The sequence below is a fragment of the Anas platyrhynchos genome, chromosome 1 (assembly GCF_047663525.1).
Source record: "Anas platyrhynchos isolate ZD024472 breed Pekin duck chromosome 1, IASCAAS_PekinDuck_T2T, whole genome shotgun sequence".
Lineage (NCBI taxonomy): Eukaryota > Metazoa > Chordata > Aves > Anseriformes > Anatidae > Anas > Anas platyrhynchos.
The window spans coordinates 97,305,464-97,327,175 of record NC_092587.1 but is presented as its reverse complement, the minus strand read 5'-3'; the positions used below and the strand labels follow the sequence as shown (position 1 = coordinate 97,327,175).

General features: G+C 54.4%; 1 protein-coding gene across 2 annotated transcripts in view; it reads right to left on the bottom strand.

Annotated features, from left to right (window-relative positions):
* The window catches only part of BCL9 (BCL9 transcription coactivator), an 82,417-nt gene that overhangs the window by 43,603 nt on the left and 17,102 nt on the right, over positions 1–21,712 (bottom strand). Inside the window, exon 1 of one of the 2 annotated variants that reach the window (XM_038184609.2) lies at positions 8,622–8,760. The exons of the other annotated variant lie outside the window; for it this stretch is intronic. The gene's annotated coding sequence lies outside the window, so the exon portion shown is untranslated. Of the gene's footprint in view, positions 1–8,621; positions 8,761–21,712 lie in introns of those variants that run through there. 2 annotated transcript variants of the gene reach the window in all.

Sequence of the window (21,712 nt, the reverse complement as noted above, 5' to 3'; positions counted from 1 at the left end):
GACGGGAAGACAAACGAGGCAGAGGAACACGATGGAGAGAATCTGGGGAGAGACCCAGCCCAGCGCCAGAGCAGGAGGGAAGGAGCAGGTAAAACTGGTGAAGCAGGTACAGAGAAGGAGAGAAACGGCTGTGGGAAAAGTGGAAAAAGGCGTGCGGCACCTTGCACGGAGCATGAGGGATACGAGGTCAGCCCACTGTGGAGACAGAAGGGGGAAATCAGGAACTGTTTGGATAGGAGAGCTCAAGCTCGTGACTTTTACGAGCCTAGGACTGAGTCATGCCTGGCAGGGGCAAGTGTGGTGTTACCCAGAAACGGAGCTCAGCTCTGCAGGAGGCCAGAAAGTCACCGTGCCCCGTCCTGCAGGACACAGGCTGGACTTGGATCTATTTGGCCATCTGCGTGACCTCTTCGTGCTTCGCTGCCAGGAGCGCCCAATGAGCCCGCATCTGGCCAGTGCTCCCACCGGCCACCCGCACCACCTTCGCCTGCCTCGGGAAAGGGCTCCCCCAGGCTGTGCAGCCCCACTGTGGGAGGAAACACATCCTGGGGAGGGAAAGAGGACTCAGAAGGGACACCCAAAGAGCGGCTCTCTTCCCTGCTACGCACAGGTCTCCCAGGAACAGGGCACAGATGTCCTGACCCACCTCGCTGGCTCAATGCAGCTCTCCAACAAGAAGCAGAGACCTCCCCACACCTCTGGGGAGAAAGAAATCAAGCATGCTGGCACCAAGGCGTCAACCCCACACCGTCGCTCAGACTGAGAGCCGACACAGCCCAACCCAACACCAGTGAGGGAAAGGCAGAGGGAGCCTCACCTCGCTTGGTCAGAGGGCAAGCTCCACCTGTGTGCCTGCACCCACAGCACGGGGCTGCTGGGCTGAACCCACACGCTGCCCTTCTCCCTTGGCCCACGGGCACAGCCAGCGGCCCCCATGCGGCCAGGCTGCAGGAACAGGCATCAGAGGAAGACAAAAAAGGGGTCCAAGGTGGAGAGAGACGGGAGGGAGGGATCCAGGGGAATAAACCAGGGAGAGGAGAGATGAAGAGTGTGCGGCACATGAATAATGGGGGATGGTAAGGAGATACAGGGTGAGAGAAGAAAATGACATGAACAGAAGGAAGGGAGCTGCAAATAGAAGGGGATGTGGAAACAGCAAAGAGAAACAGATTGCCAGAGCGGTGGAAGTAGAGGAGACCTAAAGGGACGGAATATAATAAGAACTCTTAAAATGAGAGGAAAATGGGAGAGAGAAAAGAGGGACACGAAGGGGAAGAGGAAGACTTAATGGTCTCCCTGAGAAGGAAGGAGAAAACCCTGCACTTTTTTTCTCCCTAGCTCTCAGAAGGCCTTGTGAAGGAGACTTGCCACCCTCATTTTAAGAGTGGAGGGGCTAAGGTACCCATACTGAGGGATGCAGTGAATGAATGAGATGGCAGGAAAGAGCTTAGCTCCCTACTTAGAGCCTCCCGTCAAAGACACAGGTGAAGAATAGTCCTGACTTTCTCCCCCTGAGCACACCAGAGAGCACTGCCCAAAGACAGCAGGAGGAGGACCTGCAGGGAGAATGAGAGAGAAACCAAAGTAACGTAGCTCAAAGACTCGCACCTGCTGCTCCTTTTCACCAACACCCCATCTCTGGAGACCCTGATTTAGAAGCATTCAGAGGGAATTAACCTAGGATGCAGCAAAACAAGTGACAGCTGACTGCTTACATGGAGAATCACCTGTGGGGAGAAGACGCCGTGGTGTGGGTCCGGGTACCTGCCTACCCCAGCGGCTTACAGCCCGCTGCCCCGAGGGAAGCGGAGAGGAGCAGTGTGTGGCAGGGGCTCTGCTCCTGCAGTGCTCCCTGACACCTTCCATTTGCAGAGCCTTTTTTTTTTTTTTTTTAAGATGTCTAATATTTATCCAGCTTAATTTGCACCGCCTTTATGTTTCAGCTGCTGCTGCAGAAAACAGGCTTTTTGTGCACGCAAACAAACATCAAACCCCTACAGCCACGTACGCCTGAGCCAAATATAGTTTGCAAGAACCCTGAATAAACCAGATACCTGGTGCCTGTTTGCACTCCCGTACGCACACGGGCAAACAGAGCTTTTCCCAGTCGCTCGCTGCACACGCACACCAGCCTGCAGGATCCGGTACTCTCCTAACCTCAGCTGGTGCTCCTGCCTGGCTTGCCAGCACGGGAGCTGTCTGGATTCCCTCCTCGATGAGTGACGAAGGTCTCTCAGCTATAAACTGATGTTAATGGCAGGTTGTGTACCTTGTTTGTTTATTGCCGAGGAGGAATGTTTGTCGTGGCTGTCAAGAGTATAAAAATATTTCCATGACTTCAGACAGCTTGGCATTTTACATGCAGCTGAGAGAGTGGGTGAATGTACAGATGAAAAATTGAAGAAACATTATTAAGGGAGCGCAGAGAATATCTCCTAGCACCACCGAACCGGCTTAGAGAGGCCAGCGAGGTCAGAGAGATTTCTGAATAAAACGCACTTTTTTCCCCCCAGGGTCTCCGAAGAGCTGGCAATAATTAAGCCTTACAACACCTTTCTGGAGTAGATAAGTCAGCCGAGGCCAGCTGAGGTTAAAGGACTCGCCCGTGATCACACACAGCAAATCCGTGGCAGAGAGGAAGAAGACAACCCGGTAGGCGTCGCTCCTCTGGCCCGAGCCCCAAGCACCTGGCTGACATCCAGGCCCGGGGACTGGGGCTGCGAGGGTCCTGCGGGACGTGTGGCCACGGGACAAAGCCGTGCGGCGGCGGGCACCCGCTGCAACTCCGAGGCGGTCCTGGTGACAACAAGCAGCAGAAGGCTGGGAAGCGGCGCCTAGTTACGGGCTGTGGTGCCAACTCTATTAAATATACATTGGTAGATTCAATTACAACGAGCATCGTGCACAATGGAAATGACTGCAGTCGAGGACCCAGGGTGGCAAGAAATAACCCCGAAATATAAGCACGTTTTTCGGCAGGAAGGAATCCCTGCTTCCCAGCCCCGTAGAAAAGGTGCAGCCTCCTGTTTTGGGAGGCCAAAAGAGCAAACAGACAGTGACACCCAAGCTCCAGGGCTGGCAAGAAGTGCGGGTGACTCGGGTTTAGCAGGCTCCATTCGGCTGCCAGGGATCCGTATCACCTCTGCCGAGCAGCCCTTTGTTACCGGTGTCACCAGAGAAGCCCTAGAGCCAAGAGGCAGAGCAAGTGAGCTACTGCCGCACGTCCCCACTGGCCACCAGCGCCTTGTCGCTGTCAATATTCGGCCCCGCACCCATCCGTGCTGGAGCACACGTCTCTCTTAGCCAGCCCTGAGAGCCCTGGGCTTGGCAGAAGGCGAGGCCAGCTCCTGGCATCGTTAACAGACTGGGTGGTTAAATACACCGGGGCTGCAGCGGGAAGGGGAGGTCACCGCTTGGCTCTTCTCCTTCACCCGCTTCCAAGCGTTTCCGCAGGATTTCAGAGTTATGAAATTATCATTGTCACCCCCCAGAGCTTCGCCCTCTCCTTACCATGCGTACTACCCAGACCACTAGTGATGATTTAATTTCCTCCTCCTTCTTGGAGCAAAAATAGCAGGGATAATCACTCAACACTCCGTACACGCAACTGCCACCTAAAACACGCAGGTGAAGGCAGCTAAACGGAAAGGCGAGCACAATCTTGGGCCATTTTTTGTACCTGGAGAACGAGAGCAGCCGTATTTTGCATGCAAGATTACAGGTCTGTCTGTAGTTGCATTTTCACATTCCATTACTGCAATTGCACACGGCCAGTTACGTGCCTTAGCAGCAGCTTACAAAAGCAATTGCTGCTAAACATACAAAATCCAGCTCGCAGATGCAGGCTAAAAAACTGGTCCTTATTTTTCTGCTGTAGGAGAAGACGTGCCTTCGTTAACTGCCTGCCCCTTGTGCAAGCAGCACACTGCTGTGTTTCCTTGCACTTGCACCTTGATCCACATTGCCAGTCAAGCCTTCTAATAACCTAAAATACACACAGCCTTTTGCAACGAGAAGCGTCCCAAAAATGCAAAAAAGCCCCGGGTTTTGCATAAAAAAATTAATCTCCCGGCAAGCAACTGTAACCAGCTCTCCAGTTAGAATGTACTATCTGTTCGAGGCTCCAGAGAAACACAGCGCTCACAGTTCAAGACAGTAAGAGAAGAATACTTTTTTTCATTGAAACTATAGGGGAAGTTTTACCTAGATAGACTGCAATTTCCTGAGCTCGAACCTGGCAAAGCGCCCAGGGCTACGACCACCCCCACCCCCTTCGTTTGCAAAAATTACCATGCGGCCCTCAGCAGGCAAAAGCAGCTTTCAGAGGTTTGTTTTTTACATTTCGCCTGAAAGATGCCGGGGCAAACTCAGTTGTAAGCAAGCCTGGGCACTGCAGAATTTATTCCAAGAACTAAACTGATGCGCAATGTCCTAAGCATACTATCCCCAAATACCCTACCGAGGAATGGTTCAGGACTGAGTCAGAGGGAAGCGGACTGAATCACAAACAGCAATTCCTGCAAACTGCTCTCCCCCCCGCCCCCAAGTTTGCAATCCAAGCAGTGACCAGGTTGTGGTTAGCTTGGGAAATCTGATGAGATCACAGTCTGGGGAGATAGAGCCTCAGACACTCCAGTTTTTGTTACTCGGCTCCTTGTTTTGTGCGGAGACATGGACAGCAGTTGTTCCACCAGGTTCCCCATATGTTTATAATATTGTTGTTATGGGAATACATGTACAGTCCATGTCACTGGCAAGTTGTGCTGTTTTGTGCTGGAAGGACAGAGAGGAATTCATTGTCCAACAGAGCACCGAGCCTAGGCAGAGCTCGAGCAGAATTTATCGTAGCATGAGTCACGCTCGGTGCAAAAATGCGTGCTTTGTTCCTGCGATGCTCTGCGACCCCGCCACGCTGTCCACAAAGGAGCGCATGGCCCCACACCAGCGCAGGGCAGCAGCCGGGCACACTGCACCTCGGGAAGCAGGTGAGGGCGGCTCCCATTTTACAGCCTGCAGCCGCGATCCCATTGCCCAGGTTCTACGGCTGCCCATCAAGTCAATGTCAAGACCTCAAGTTCTGCAAGACCTCCACGTATGAGATCGTTCCTTCTCCAATGGGATGAGTGAAGGATAAAGCAGGGACAACACTGACTCCAATACCACCATACACAAGTCTACACCACAGTGCAAAAGCATTCGTTCTCCCAAGGGTCCCCAAATGGTGTTGAAGACAATGGGCTTGCTTCCAGGACACAGGAATAATGTGTGTGGTTACATGTGTGAGGCTGTCACCAAAAATACCATGCCCAAGATGCCTACACCCTTAGGTGGCAGGCAGGGAGCGTTTGTGCTGCTCACACCTTCAGTGGGTAGGAGCAGCATCCGAGGCTCGAGCGGCTCCACCACGTTGGAGCGGCACCGAAGAACCGATGAGGAAAAATCTTCACGCCTGACAGCCAGGCAAAGAGCGCAAAAGCCAGGCTGAAGGAGTGAAATACGTTTTGTTTACTGCCAACCCCACCGAGTCCTGAGCTACCACTGAAGATCTCAGAGGCGAGCGAAGCTCACTGGAGCAACGCGTGACCAGTTCGTAGGAAAACAAATTTACCCGTGTAGCCTCCTTTTAGCCATCAGCAGGCAGCACAAGAAATGGCCAGCTCCCCTCCCCGCCCCCCCGGCCCTGACACGTTGCCATTTTCTGGCCCCGTCTCCACGCAGCCAGGCACATCCCATGCTGTAGTTGAGGAGCGGTGTGCGTGGTTTAATTGTGTGGGCGCTCTCCGGGGAAGGGCGGCATGGGACGGAGCTGACTGTCCACAAAGGAGCCAAGGCAGGAGGCCAAGGCTCGTTACTGGCCTCGAGTCATCCTTGCTGCTCGGTGCGGCTAGGATTTTAAAGTGCATCGCTGATCGGATCAGCAGCTTGTCCTAGAAGGAGAAAAGTGACATAAAATATGCACAAGCCTTCCTTCTGTCCTGACAGCAGGTTGAGTTTTCAGATGATGTGGAAACAGCAGCCTGCTCTCCTCCCCCCAACATGGTCTCCTCGCGCGCCTTCGCTGCAGTGCTGCTGCTCGCTGCTGGCTCCAGGGGCTCTGCTCCCACTCCGGCATCCCTGCCGAGGCTCAGCCTCTGCCCGGGGGCTCCTCACCGCTGTTTTCATGCCCGCTCAGCCCTTGGCCTCTCCTCTCAGCATGCCAAGCAGGGGCTCATTAGTGGTTTCCCTTGTTAAGCTTTTGTGGCTCCAGCTTGTCCAGCACAACGCAGGAGCAGAAAGGGCATCAAATCGGCATCCGAGGGGCAAAACTTCTCTGTGCCACCAGCCCAGCTGGACTTCAGGCAGGCAATCCTGGCGAGGGAAGGTGGAGCGTGCAAGTGTGCGATCCATCCACATGCACGGGAGCAGCGTGCTAGCCCCGTCTGCGACGCACAGGCACTGCCTTTCTTCTCTCCTCTTCTTCAGGAGGAGCAACTTGGAGCACGTTTGAACCGAGATCAGCTCTCCGCATGTAAATGTGCATAAAATTTTTATGGCATTGTTTGCGTGCGTGATGTCTTCCGCTCTGTCACAGGAATGCCGTCATGAACAGAAAGGCTGAAGCGTTGCACGTACTGGTTTCAAGTCTTGCCTGCCCTGCACCTCGCATCACAATTCATGCAAAGTTGGCTGCAAAGTACTACCGCTGCCATGCTGACAGAATAAGCTCTTATGTAAACTGAGGAAAACAAGAGAACTGGGCTGCGTCCACGCAGGAACCATGCTTACAACGTGTGCACCTTGCCCCTCGGGAGGAAGAACGTGCCACACGCACAGGTGTGTTTGCACAGATTTGCTGCTTCCATGCACGCAGAGGGGTAGGGTGCATGGCGGCAGTCATCAAGAGGCTTGATTTCAGCCCTACACCTATATTCACAAAGGCTGGGGAAAAGTCGCATGTTTTGTCCTTGCTGTTGCTGCATTCCAACAAAATTAACAGCAATTCACAAAGTCATTTCAACGGAAGATGCCCCACCAGACAAACCACCTACCGAAAAGGCAAGCCACACGCTCTGTCCCCCATCCCCTCAGCTGCCATACTGGCCCTACGTGCTATCAGCCCTCATGCTGGCTATACAGACCTCTCCTTTCCCCTGCCCCAAACCCCATTGTCAGGACACCAGACCTCTGCTTTCTTCCATGCCCAAAGTCCCTCTACACCACATCCAACTCGTCTATACTCGATTTTTGCTCGTGTCCTGACTGCGTTCAAAATTCCTCCTCTTTTCAGAGCCCTCTGAGAAGCCTGTCCAAGATCTTCTTCGGACCTCCTTCCTCCCCGCTCCCCCACCTGTCTATGTCCTCCCTCCATTGGTTTTCCACCTGGCATCGAAACTGCGGGAGCCGGAGCTGCCTCCTCCACAGGTCCGGCTGCCTGGCACAGGCATTTTTTATCCCCACCTCAGTGCCTGACAAGTCTGGTTTCAACCACGAGCTGAGACTTCTCCCCCTCCTGTGACTGAAAACCTCCGAGCCTTCCTCCCTGCTTCTCGCACGCCTCCATCACTGGACTCTCCGCCTGCAAAGCGCGCGGGATGAAGGCATTACGGCAAACGTTCCACCCAGCAATGGTTTGCTGCTTTGATTCTCCTGCTGCTTATTTATTTATTTTGGGGAGGGAGGTAACAAGTCAGAGAGAAGCCGGCTGAGATTTCTGCCGTATACATTTTTTTTTTTTTTCACAGCAGCAAGATCCTCCATCTTCCTTGCCGGATTGAATAGGGTCTCAGGACAATTTAGACTCCCTCCCCCATCTCCCGTTCCTGCTCATGTTCCTCAGCACACGATGCTCTCCTCCCAGCCCTGCCTGGGAGAGAACAAACCCTGCTCTCCCCCCCTCCAGCCCCTGCCTCGCTCGGGCTGTGTCAGGACGCTGGGATGATGAAGGCTGGTGCGGCTCGGATGCTCGTCGGTTCTGGTTTTTAGCAAAACAACTCGAATCAATGAAACCCGAACGGCGGCAGATGACGAACTTAAAAGACCTCACGAGGAGGCACCTAACGTACTGAATGGCTTTCCAGGGAAAAAATAATGTATATAGATATTTCAGCCTCCAAATTTTTACCAAAATCTGGTGCAGGGCTGGGCAGGAGGAGGGGGTTTTCTCTGCTTTTCCCCCCCTCTGCCTGTATTTTTTGAGCTCCCTCACGCCGCCAGCTCAGCCACAAGCCCTCGGGCGAGCGGAGCGGCGGCTCCACATTGTTACTCTCCCGCCCAGCCAGGTACCCAGCGGCTGCTCCGCGCCAGCAGCCAGCAGCCTCCGCCTCCCCGAGCACACGGCGTCAAAAAAATAAAAATATAAATATAAAAAATACAAATAATACGAATAAAAAAGGGGAAGCGCAACCCAGCCCCGGGGGTGCCGCCGCCCCGTCAGCGGCGGGCAGGGGGGCGGCCAACAGGTGGGAGGCGGGGGAAACTGAGGCAGGGAGCCCGCCGGAAAACTTTGCGCCCCCCGCCGCGCCCAGCCGAGGAGAGGAGAGGAGGAGAGGAAAAAAGGAGGGGAGAGCCGAGGAGAGCCGGGCCGTGCCGGGCCGTCCCCACAGGCGGGGGCCGTTGGCGCGGCCGTTGCGGCCGTTGCTTACCTGCCTCAGGCGGCGGGCGCTCGGCGCGGCATGGCGGGCGGGCGGCAGGCAGCGGGAGGCGGCCCGGGCGGCGCTGGCCGCGGGCGCTGTGCGGGCACGGAGGCAAGTTACGGGGCCGGCCGGCGGGGCCTATTGTCTGCGCGGGGCGGCGGGGCGGCGGGGCGGCCTCCCCCCGCGGGCGCCGCGGCGCTTGGTACGGCCCAGGCATTCATGCCAAGCGGCTGTGGCGCACGGCGCCTCGCCTCCCGCCACTGCTGGCGAGCCGCAAGGCGGGCGGGCGGCCGCGGCCCCCTCCCCTCCCCTCCCCGGCCCTCCCCCGCCCCGCCCCGGCCCCGCCCCGGCCCCGCGGCCCCCGGCACGAGGCCGAGGGGGCTCCCCGGGCCCCGGCCCCGCGGGGAGGCGCCGAACGCCCCCTGCTCGGAGCCCCTCAAAATGGCCCCGGCCAGCACGGGCTGCGGCTGCCGCTCTGGGGGGCTGCGGCCCCGCCACGAGGGATCCCCCGCTCGGCCGCCACGCGGTCCGGGAGGGGCCCCGGGGGAGGGGCCCCTGTGGGGTTTGGGTTCGTGGAAATCATCGCAATCCTTGCCACTCGGGTAGCGGTTCTGGCCAGCGATCGCCCAGGCATCCCGCTAACCCGGGAGGGTGGTTTTATCCAAATTGGACGAGCAGCAGAACAGATGAGGTGACCTGCCCAAGGTCGTCTTCCAAATCTGAAGCAGAAGGGAGAACGCAGATACCTGACCCCAAGGGCTCAACAGAGAAGCACCTCCCAAAAACAGAGCTCCCACAGTCCCCCAAAACTCAGAAAGTTCATAGGAGCCTATGTGCCACCATGAAAAGAATTTTAAGCAGGTCTAATTTGCAGTTTGGAGACTGGGACAGACACCAGAGGTGCCTCCCAGGAAAGAGACACAGAGGCCAAGCTGGGGAGAAGGACCGCAACCCAGAACGCCTGGAGACACGGAAGGAGAAGCACAACCAGGCTGGAAAATCCGAGCCAATCCTACAAAGGTCCCAGCTGGAAGCGCAGGGCAGTGCCAAGGAGCCTGGGTGAAAGGACTTGAGATGACGTGGAAAACACAAAGAGGTGGAAGAACATAAACTCTAGAACTTGAATGGCAGGAAAACAAAATCCCAGCGTGTGCGGTCTGGGAGGTGGCGGAGCATGGTTTCACCAAAGCCTTGGGCACAGGCACTGGTCAGACCCTCTGAGTGGCTGCAGGAAGCAGCGAGGGCAGGCCCAGAGGTACCCGCTGCCCAAGCACTCTCTTCAATGCTGGCGAACGCTGGGAGCATGGCACTGCAGGTCCTCAGAAGAGGATGAGCACCCCACTTGCCCTGCCGAAAGCAAAGCCAGATTACATGCAGAGCGGTCATCACACCCAGCGCCATCTCCCGCAGCCTCTGCAAGGGGATGCGCAGCAGCAGACGTGCCTAACACTGTGCACAGGGGCACCGAGCCTCCTTACACCAAAGCCGCTCTGGAGTCCTGGATTTATGTCCAACAGAAGCCAAAGCCTAGAATTTGTCTCTTAAGAAGAGACCTCGGTAAGCTCATTTTGGCACTCGTCAGGATGCCCTAAAGGCCGGGATCAGTCCAAGCTCCCCCTGAAAAGCTCAGGATTTCGGAGTCTTTTGATAGTCTTTCAAGGAAGAACAAAACCTCTCCAGGCTGACACAGGTTGAAGCCTGATCGTTTCCAGTACCCGCATTCTGCTAAAGGTGAAAAACAACCCACGGCTAAACTCACCTTGTCTGGGAAAGGCTGCGCCCAACAAACAGCCTCTCTCCACTGCTCCAAGCCTCAGCTTTTCAGGTTGCCTTTGTATCCCGATGAAGATGACAGTCTCCTCTCCCTGTCCCTGGACTTCCTAGTGCCTAACCAGCTCTGGGTGAGGCCATGTCTTCTTCCAACTGATGAGAGCTGCTGCACTCGGCAGGGCGGATTTTCCCTCTTCCTTCATTTCCATAACGTTTCTCTTCTGTTTACTTTCCCATTGCTCTCCTCATGGCCCCAATTCAGGACAGCATGTAAGCACACGTTTAATCTCATTGATCTCATGGTATGAAGGAAAACACGGGTCCCTCTGCCCAGCACCTCTCTCCGAATTTTACATTAAAGAGGCATCAGGTAAAATTCAGACGTGGTCACTTGAGAGTGGACTGCAACACGGGCTTCCCCCTCTCCTCGGGTGAAATCCGGAACAGCCAGGCTGGTGATTCCTGCAGATGCTTCCTCTCCGGTGTGTGTGTGTGCCCAGGGAATCCACAACTCTTTTAAGAAAAGCACAACGCCCCTGGCAGAAGAGGTGAGCATGCCCTCTCTCCCGAAACAGCCGCAGCTTGGGAGCTGGAGCGCTTCCATGGGAGATGCAGACAGGAAATCCCTGGGGCAGAGGAGGCAGCGCAGGCTGGGTCTTCTGTATCCTCCACAAGTGCTTTAACCCCTCTGGATGCTGCAGCTTAAAAGGCAGCATCAGCCTCCCTGGGGTTCTGCACAGCGCCCATCCTGCAGGCACGCTCCTGCAGGCAAAGCAGCATTTTGTTGCTGGATCCTCCTCCTCCTGCTGCTGTCATGCTGAGCCCTGTCAAGCAGGAGGCTTTCCCAGACAGGTGCAGAGCAGAGCTGCTGAAGCCAGGGGCCTCGCTGTCAAGTCTGATGGGCGTCCCCAGGACTAGGCATCAGCTGAGCAAGGGCTCACAGGGTCACAGTTTGCGCTCAGGTGTCTAAACCTCACCCGAGTCCTGCATTAGGAGACTAAGAGCTTTATTTGACTCATCTCTGGGGCTCATTTCCATGTCCGCCAAGTAGGAATTGTTCCTTTCCTGCACTCCCATTAGTTCAAATTATGTGATGTTTGGGATTTGGGAGGGGGCAGGGAGAAACCACACCTTTTCGCTGTGTGCCTGTACACTGTCCTTTGTGACAGAACCCCAACTCCAGTTCAAGTGATCAGGTGGCTCCTGTAACACAAGTAGGGGAGGCTTGCTTCCATACGTATGACTTAATATTCCTAAGTTTCTTTTGTCCACTGAAGCGTTCAGCTGTCACCTCCTCTACAAATGTAACAAGAATGTGTAAAAACCCACAACCTTGTCCTTGTCCTGTTTCCAGTCAGGAATACACAACCTGCACCATTTAGACCTTCTGTGCGTGCCAGCCAGACCAGACACCTCTAAAACGCACTGGGCACGCTGTACACAAGTAGATCATCTGCACAGCAGGTCTGACAATTTCTGGACTCATTAGATACAGCGCATGCATGCTGTACAGGTCACCTCCCCAGCGTGCAGTCGACCTATCCTGAATTTCTGGATGTTCAGCAGCCCGGCTATCTGAAAGGCCTGGTGGGCATGTGGGAACTCTGGATAAACACACGTGGTGGTCAGATTTCGTCCCCAGAAGACTTCCAGGTGGAGAAAGATGAGATGTCCAGGGGAATAGGCACACATGGCAGCTCACAATGGGTGGTTCCTCTGTACCTGTGCAGCAACTGTTCACATCTCTTCCGATCTATGCTGCTTTTCTTTGCTTCATGCTGTTCTTCCCAGTCCAGAAAGCCAGGAGGTTCGAGTAAAATATGCTCCTCCAAACTGGCATGGCTCCGTCTGCCCGTACATGCACATCTCTTCTCCTAACGCTGGTTGTGATCACTGTCTGTCCCTCCGTCCCTCATGGTGGATTTTTTGCAATGCTGTGCCCCGTCCCATTTTGCACCACTTTTGGTCTCTTTTGCTCAGCCCCCTTAGCTTTACCCACTGTCAGCGCAACTTAATTCCATTGCCATGGCTGCTTCATTCCCGGTCAGACCTCAGATAAAATATTCTTAAGAAAATCTCAGAAATCCCATTATTGCCAATTTTCAAGCCATCTGTTCCTTTTCTTAAAGTCCCTGATGTTGGATTCATGGGCTTATGCAAGAATCTCAGCTTTCACTAAAAAAGGAAAAGTAACTTTTCTTGCTCCTGAAAGACTCCAACACTGGAATACCAGAGGAGGGCTCTGAAGTGATCGTGCACTTATCCTCGAGCCAGATTTCTGAGATAATGCCTCGATTTGCAGGTCCTGCCTCTCGCCTTTGCGCTCTGGGGTGACAGTGCTCCGTTTGGCTGGGTTTAGAGACCTTTGGCTGGAAGCAGAGGGGCTGCGCTGTGCAGGGCGGTAAGAGGAGGAGCAGAGCTCTGAAGCGGTGCGTTACAAAGGTACCCAAAGTCTTCACAGCCGGAGGGGGGATTGTTCCTGTTGCAGTTGCATTGTTTTCTGGTGGTGTCATGCAACGAGATGGTGCCGGTTGTGGTTGTAACCAGCAGGCGGAGCTGAGCTGAATAAACAAGAACGAGCTATTCATAGCCATAAGGAGGGCAGAGCACTCCTCTCCTAGCAACACAACCAGAAGAAGGGAAGAGCTCTGCCCAACTGGTGAAGAAATGTGCACGAAATGTTGATATTCCTCCCCTTCTGAGCAGCTCCTCTCCCATTGCTGTGAGGCACCTGGAGACCTCGCCTGCCCCACTCACCCTGTCAAAAAGCTGTTTCATCTCAGCCACGTGCTCACGCAGGTTTTGGCAAAAACTGTTTTCTGGGGGCTGATTAGCCAACATCCTTGTCAGCTTTAGAAAAACAATTCTAGGAGAGGCAGAAGGCAGAGGGCAAACCCGTGCCACGGGGCTGTAGCAGCCGGGAACAAGACGCAAGGGATAGGAAGATCGGGGCCACCCACTGCTCTGCTGCCTCCAAAGGCCAGTTACATCAACACTTGCACATACAGTAAGATTTTTTTTTGGAAGGGGGATCCGAGGGCAGAGCTCCAGAATTTTGGGGTGCGAGCATGTGATAAAGCCTACGGCAGCTGAATTCATGTGGCCACTCACTCCACAAGAGAAGCTAGCACACCTCGCCATTTGAAAAATTAGGCATGTAGTAGCACAGCACTGACAAGTGTTCCAAACACCTGTAACATCGCCAGTAAATCAAGCAAGAGCATTTGTCAGCTCGTCATTAGGGGAGTAATGAGGTAAGTACAATAGAATTTAGGCCAAGCACAGAGGCCAACATCTATCTGCGGGAGATATCACCAGAGACAAAGCAGAATCAATGTTTAAAAGAAAACGTATGGGCTCTAAACAAGGGAAACATTATTCCCCGACGAGAAGTGTCCCTTGTTCCGACCTCTGTGTGGTGCAGACATACAGCCACACCTCATCGAGCTACCATCACGCTGTAAGCAGACTTCTCCGTGTTCAGGACCCCACACCCATGATTTCACCAGTCCACACGCTTAACTAATGACCCGCAACCAGAATACAGGTAGTGTGGTCTCAATGAGCACATTTTTGAAAGACATTTTATTTTTTCCAGCAAGTTTTCAATGCGTGAACGTCTTAAATTGCTGGGAACAAAAAAGGAGGAGGGTAATCACAGGCACGATTACAATGTCTATCTGAGAGGTTGCATACTAGGCTTCCAGATCTCTTGCAAGACATGCCACCACTTGAACTCCAGGAGTAATTATCTTTTATGGAGCTTGGCGAGGAGAGAGGGCCTCGACTCATAGTTTGTAACCAAATGGCAAAGTATCTGCTACAGAAAAATGATAAAACTCAGGGATCCCAGGCTCCACTTTTAACTTCAGGACCTAGAGGTTAAAATAAGAGAGGGGCCAACCAAGTCACAGATTGGGCACACTCAGACAAAAGTCTCCTTATCCCTTCAGCTACACTGCCTTTCCTGGTCTCAACTGATGTGATAGAGCACAGCCTTTTCTTTCTGTTTGCACTGCAGGAGGGTTAGGTGTGCAGGGGGCCACAGAAGGAAGCCTCACTCAGCAAACATTAGGAAATGCCCCAAAATACAAGTGAAATAGCAAGAGGAGAAGAACAGCAAGGTTTTCTAGGTGTGCTCCCTCAGTGCAGCCTTCCTTAGTCTGCAGGAAATTCGGCGTGGGACTCTTGCTTGGTGTACCTGATTCAGCTGAAAAAGCAGAAGCCTGGTACAGTTAAGAGCACTTGATAGAAACAACGATAAGAGGGAGCAAAGAAAAAGGAACAATTGATTTAATGCCTTCATTTGTATTTAAATAAATAAAGATGCCAATATAAGGCTCTAGGCACCTTAAGACACAATTAAGGCTACCAAAGAGAAACCAAACTATGTACGGCTCCCAAGCAGTGTGAAATAATTATCCGGAATGTGCTCTGCCACCTCCCAGGGGAAAAGAGACTTGTTCGAGCCCTCCCCGCTTCCCTCCCCAAATGATGCCATTTAACAGTGTGCTTGTTCTGGGGATTTCTGCTGGGAAAGGGGGACGGCACACCCCCGAGTGCCACTGCTGCCCTGCCCGGGACACCCTCGCACCCTCTGCCTACCCGCTGAGCAGGGAGGCAGGCAGGAGCTGCTCCTGGTGAGTGCCACTGCTGCCGTGCCGCGTGGGAAGGGGATGCAACGTGCTGCTGCTTCCCCTTCCCTGGTAGTGCTTAGCAGAAAAAATGTTGGCTCGCCCCAGACCCTGTTGACACTGAAGAGTATTGTTGGCCCCAGTAGAACAAGCTGGAGAACTTCTGTGTCCAAACCAAGACGAGAAAAAAAACCTCAAAGCAATTTCACTAGCAGTTATTTCACTAGCAAGACTGTTACAAGCTCCCAGCTCGTAACATTGTTAGCGTTTCCCCCACCACATTGGGCTTGAACTGTTTCTGTTTCCTATTAACATCCCTTGCCCAAGGCTGCAGCTGCACACACAGCTCTCCTCCCTGGGGCAGGGGCTGGAGCTGGCAGTCCTCGGCCGGGACAGCAGCCGCCTTTCCCAGGGAGCAGCCAGCACTCGCAGCGGGGCACCAGCACCACTGCCCGCACCACTCCTTGCAAAAGCAGCTCCAGCAATCACAGAATGGGTTGGGCTGGAAGGGGCCTTAAAGCCCCCCCAGTTCCACCCCCCTGCCATGGGCAGGGACACCTCCCACCAGCCCAGGCTGCCCAAAGCCCCATCCAGCCTGGCCTTGAGCACCTCCAGGGATGGGGCATCCACAGCTTCTCTGGGCAGCCTGTGCCAGGGCCTCACCACCCTCTGAGTGAAGAATTTCTTCCCTGTACCTGACCTAAATCTACCCTCTTTTTATCAATAATAAAGAAATAAATCATTACTTTTGTGGCAGAAAAAGCTGTGCCACGGTACTGGCTCTCTGCTCTAGTTTACGTGTTCCAAATTCATCGTGAGCTGGTCCTGTACGAGCCGTGTAGGTGAGGCTGCCATCACCACCTGCCTTGGTAGCCTAGCAGAACTTGAAGGTACAAGGGCAGCTCCTCGGTCTTGAACCACAAGCAGTGGTTTGCCAGGCTAATTCCAACATTGCTTCCGCTTTGGCTCTGCCCTCGCAGTTTACCTCTGACCACTTGCTCTGCTTTGTCTTGCAGGATGAAGCTACAAAGACAGGATTCTCAACGCTGCAGTTACCTCCGCTTGTCTTCAGATTCTCTGCAGGTTCCCCTCACTCACCGACCACGGCAATACTGGAGCGATCCTCAGGAAGCACGGCAGGGTTCACACACTAAGACAGTCCTTATCAAAGCTGCACGTTGCCCAGATGGCAGGTCAGCTGGTGCCCTGAGGAACCTGTCTGCATGGCCCTGCAGGGTTTGCTACCCCAGTGACGCTGACACCTATGTGGCAGTTAGCTCTGCTGCTGCCAACTCTGCACCAGAGCACACAGACATAGCAGGGCTGGTGGGACATGAGTCATTTTAGGTCCTAGTCCTGCTTCCTCAATCAGGCAGCATGACTTATGCAGCGAGCCTTATCCTTACTACTTTGTGCACAGCTTCAAAAAGTAAGTATGAATCCCACGGGATCAAGACCTGAGCTAGGGGTTCTGCAGGGCTTCATGGCGTTGCATGGGTATAGAAGCTGAGATCTTCACTGGCACATCCATTCATCCTGTGTCACAGTGCCAAGATGCCTCCAATACGCAGAGGGAGCAGGAGGAGGAATGAGTGCCATCGGGAGTTTTGTTTCTGAGGGAAGAATCCAGAGGGTTCACCCTGAAATGGTCTCAGGTACACTTTGCCACCTGTCCCAGAGCGGGGCATGCCTCAGCACACACACTGACACGCTCCCAGCCTGGCAGTCACTGTGGTGTGTCCCTTCCCTGAGCGCTGACTGACTCCGAGCCTTCTCCTCAAGTTTCCATCAACTGTCAGAAAAGCTCCCACGCCGTTGTCCCTGGTGGCCAGAACTCGCATTCAGCACTCACAGCCTAGCAGTCCTGCAGGAAGGCAAGCCTCAGTAAAGGAGCTGAATATATTTCCTCCTCACCCAGCAACTATTCTGCTTCCCCTTCTCCTTCTAGGTCCCCAGCCTGACTGCCTCTGCACGCACTGGATATGGGCCCAGCAACGCTCATGTCAGCTGGGAGCACGTGCAGCCGTGACACCAGGAGGCATGATCCCTGATCCCAAACAGCACCAGCTGTCACCACCTCCATCCACTGGGACTCAGCGAAACCGAGTTTTCCTGCTGTGCGTTTTCTGGCTGCCCCTTCCCCACTGGAGCACTCACAGCCAGCCCTGGGACTCAGGAAGGCAGCCGGGTCATGTTTGCTCAGCAAGCCCCAGTGCTAATTGGCATCCCAGCGAGGACAAGCTGCAGGCACTGCTCGGTAGCAGCAAGGAAGCAGCAGCCCTCCCAAGGGCCGGGGGAGCTCCAGGCAGCCTCCCCACAGGCCTCTGGGGAGCAGGCTCAACCCTTCCACGCGCTGCCAGCAGCCGTGGGGCACAGGTGCCCAGCAGAGCTCCCTCGGGAGCCCCAGCTGCAAGCAGGGGAGGAGGAAAACAAGCCCGCACAAAGCAGAGCGGTCAGCGTGGACACACCGGGCCTCCATGGGAACACGTGCCGCAGGAAGCCTTTCCTATCAAACATCTAGCCTTGAAACGGCATGGGCGGCCTTGCCTGGCTCCCTCTGTACTCTAAACACCGACAGTCCTGATGTCAAAGCTGTGCTTCTTGCCTTGGAAGAGCCCGGTCCATTTCCAGGGTATTTCAGCAGGAATCTTTTCACTGGCTTCAGGGAGGACTGGGGTGAGGAGAAAAGCAGAGATGTGGCGCTGCTACGGGGGAAGCAAGTTCCCTGCTACAAATCCGTTCTGGAAATGGAGATAAAGGAAAAAATCCAGAATGGAACAAACTAACATCTGTAGCTACCTGGCTCTAAAATTTTATCCTTCTATTATCTGTTTGTGTAACGGTAACTATCAGTGCCCCCGCCAAGGTCAAGGTCTCCCCGTACAAGACACTAAATAGGCATAACAAGAAGCAGTTCCTGCCCTGAGAACTCGACTAAAGAAAAGAGTAAGGACACAGGGAAGAGAAGCAGGGATGTGACACGACTTGACTTATGGTCACAGGGGCCAGAGGAAGAGCTGGGATGCCAGCACAGGTCTGCCCACCTCCCTTCTCCCTCTCCCAGCAATAAAACCAGCCTGACACTCCTCCACCGCTCCGTGCGGCTGCAAAGTTAATTAGTTAGGTCTGAGAATTAGTTAATTTCCAGGAACGGTTCTTCCATTACAAGCACCACGCAGCAGGCATTTTACATCCACAGCTACAAGAGCAGCCTCTAAGCCCACAGCCCTTTGTCGAGAGCAAAAATAGCAAACAGTCGCAGTAAATGGGAAGAGAGTCAGGAACAGAGCAAGGGCAGGGAAAGATGGCTCTGCGAAAGAATGGATGCTTAAAAAATGCCCAATTATCTCCAGAGCCTGCATATACTGCACTTGTTTTGGCACAGCAAGATGATAAGAGGGTGGCTCAGGGCTACACAAAGACAGCTCTAGCAGTTGTTTGGATTCAAGCACCTTAGAGTCATTCCCCAGTAATTAGGAGCCCATCCTACCCCACAAGTCACATCATCCCGTGTTACTTGAGCTGAAGAAGGCCCTCGTTGCTTCCATTCCAGCAGGGCTCAGAGGCCCAGCAGAGCAGCCCTGTGTTTGCACCTGCTGGGGGGCTGCTGCTGCCCTGAGCTTGGGGACCTTGGGCCTTGGACATGCAGGTGTCCTGCCAGCCAAGAGCCAGGGCACTGAAAACATCAGGCTGCTTCGGGCAGTGAGGGCCTTCATCTCCTCACCTCAGCTGCTCAGCCTTCCACCTGAGTGCTCGAAACAGCTGCAGGGAGACGACACAAACACCACCCACGGGCTGCCTGGAGTCCTCAGGATAAACACCAGGCTGGCACAGCCAGATAAAGAAAGAAATCCAAACACGTCCAAGGTCCCTGCTCCCATACGCCTGGGAAGATGCTGAAAACAATTTCCCCACACGATTCTCCTTTTAACGCTGCTAGCTGTTTTGGCTGGAAAACGTAACTTGGGAAGAATCTGGGGACATCTTGCTGAACAGAGAGGAGAGCAGCAAAACATCAGAGGATAGAAATCACTTCCCTTGTCACGCAGCCAACACCCAGGAAGACCAGCCTACTGCTGCTCCGGAGGAGGGCTTGGACGGAGAGGAGAGTTTGCATGCTACGCCACAGGCAGCGGGTTGCTTCGCTAAGGGGATCAAACGCATCATTTACAGCCCTGATTAACAAAGCCAATCTTTCGGTTTCATTGGTCAGGCAGGGGAAATCTCCCAAGTACTCGCACTGCTAAAATAAGATCTTGTTCGCTGGAGATTATGCAGAGCCTTCTCTTTCCAGGCATATTTTGTTAGCAAGGGATTAACTAGGAATGTTGACATTTAAGTTGTTGTCACTGAGCGTTTGAGGCTAAGCGCACATTAATTACAGGGCAGCACAGCTCCCAGCCTCAAAGCTGCTTTTTATGAGGAGGGCGCAGGGCTGCGCATCCCCGTGCGGGAGGGGGGACGGACCTACCGGGCACTCCAACAGGGATTTCAGGGGGGCAGAGCCGAGTCCCGTGCTGCAGAGGCAGCCTCGGTTAACACCATATTTAGCTGAACAGGGCAGCTTACACTGATCACGGCCACTGTCTTTTTAGCTGCTCTGGCAGGCAGCAACTGTTCATGTTTGAGGAATTGGGCGTTATTAGAGGTGCTTTGATTGAAGAACCATATTTGTTTCCAAAAGAAAGGGAAAGGGGGGTGAGGGGAAAGGGGGAAAGGAGGCTGATACCACTTCAGTGACTTGGTATGTCGCCGTGGTGCTCAGATGATGGGTAACATTCAGGGCGTGCTCTCTGCTCCTCCTGAGAGGTCCTCCCGTCAGTAGCAGGGCTGGGCATCTGAGATAACTCTGAATTCAATCAGCTCAGAATATCAGTACAACCATCCATCACGTCTCATTCACGTTCTCCTTTAAATCTCATCACAATCCAGAAAGGCAGAGGCAGAAATCCCCAGTTTTGTTATCGCCCTGGCGTCTCCAGCACGACCGCGTTCAAAAACACCACAAGAGAAATGGTGCCTCGGCGCACGGACATATGGCAGGAACAGAAAGAGCTGCTCCGGTGCAATTGTTCAGCTCCATTTCATGGAGAGAGCTGCACAGAGGGAGGGCTGCGTGGCGGGGAGAGAAACAGAGAAACACGCCGGGCTACATGGATCTGACAGGGGGAGTGGGGAGGGCAGCGAGCGGGGGGCGCAGGCGAAAGGCGAGCCTCGGGGGCACCCGGGGAGGAGGGGATGCAACAACGTCCCCCCTCCGAAAAGCAAAATGAAGAAATTAGGAAGGGAAAAAAGCCAGGCGCCCTCCTCCAGCCCCTGGTCACCCCCAGCCGTGGGCACAAGCCCCGGGCCGGGCACCCCCGGGCTGAGAGCGGGGCCGAGCCGCGCCTGCCCCCTGGCGGCCCCGGCCCTGCTGTGGGGCGCCCCGCCGGGAGGACGGGACCCGGAGGAGAGGGACATGGAAAGGGAGCTCTGCTGGAGGAGGAGAGGTGCCACAGCCCTGGCCCCGGGCAGGCAGCAATGCGGCACCGCCACCGGAGAGCGAAGAAGGGGTGCCCGTGTAAGGCAGACATGGGGTTGTGGACATCACCCGCACCACAACTCCGCTCTCGGCGGGGGTAAGACGAGGACAACCCATGGGAGCATCCCCTGGGATAAGGGACCAGGGCACTGCGATGGGAAAGGCCACAAGAACCAAAGGTCTGGCTCTTACCACAGCGGAGAGGGGCATCTTCCCTCACAGGGAGGAGGAGAGGTGGCCACGGCACCCTGAACCATCAGGCAAGCAGTGCGAGCTTCACACCATTTTTTTTTTCCTGAAACCTGAAGGTAGGAGAAACTAGATCAAAGAGAAGAGAAGCAAAACCATGGCTAACAGTTATATTCCACCATCACCCCCCAACTCAGCAGGTTTATAGCACATTAGCGTAAGACATAGTATCCCTGTGATAAAGCAGGAAGATTAGTTTGGGCAAAGCCAGCCCCCAAAATGATCTCCTGTCCACGAGGGACTTCCTCACTCCTCCTCCAGGCAACGCGAGCAATTTGAGAGGCAGGTCCATCCCCACAGGGCAAAAAATCACCCTGGGCCCAGGGCTGGGAGTGCTCATGCCAAACCCAGGCGCAGAAGCTCACTGCATCCCAGGGCCTTCCCGCCTGGGTGCAAAGCAGAGAAAGGGCGGCGTGTTCACAGCGGGAGGGTGCAAATTGCCCTTCTGGGAGAGCTGCTCTGCTGATTTCCCTGTGGCTCTGGGGTGGGAGGAAAGACCTCCAGCTGGGGAAGCAGCCAGGAAGGCGAGTATCTGCAATTTCCTAGGGGGAAAGGATTCGGAGTTGAACTGTCTGAGCCTATTAACTGATGCTGGTTCCTGTGGATAGAGACTGGCGCGCTGGTTTGCTGCAAATCGTCTGCTCCCATCCCTAATGTCGCCTTCAGACGCCCGAGCCCAGCCACATGAAACTCCCTTCCTGCTACACTCTACGGCGTCTCTCTCTCACTGGCAATTTTATTTTCATAAAGGGAGACCTGAAGGGCGGTTCGCAGCAAATGGAGAGAGCTGTGTCCATTTGCATGGTTGCATAATCATGTTATACATGGATCTTTCAAACACAGGAGAGCAGAGAGAGAGAGAGAGAGAGAAAAAAAATCGGAGCGTCGCGAGCAGGAGCTAAAAGCCAGATTTCTCGATGAGATCA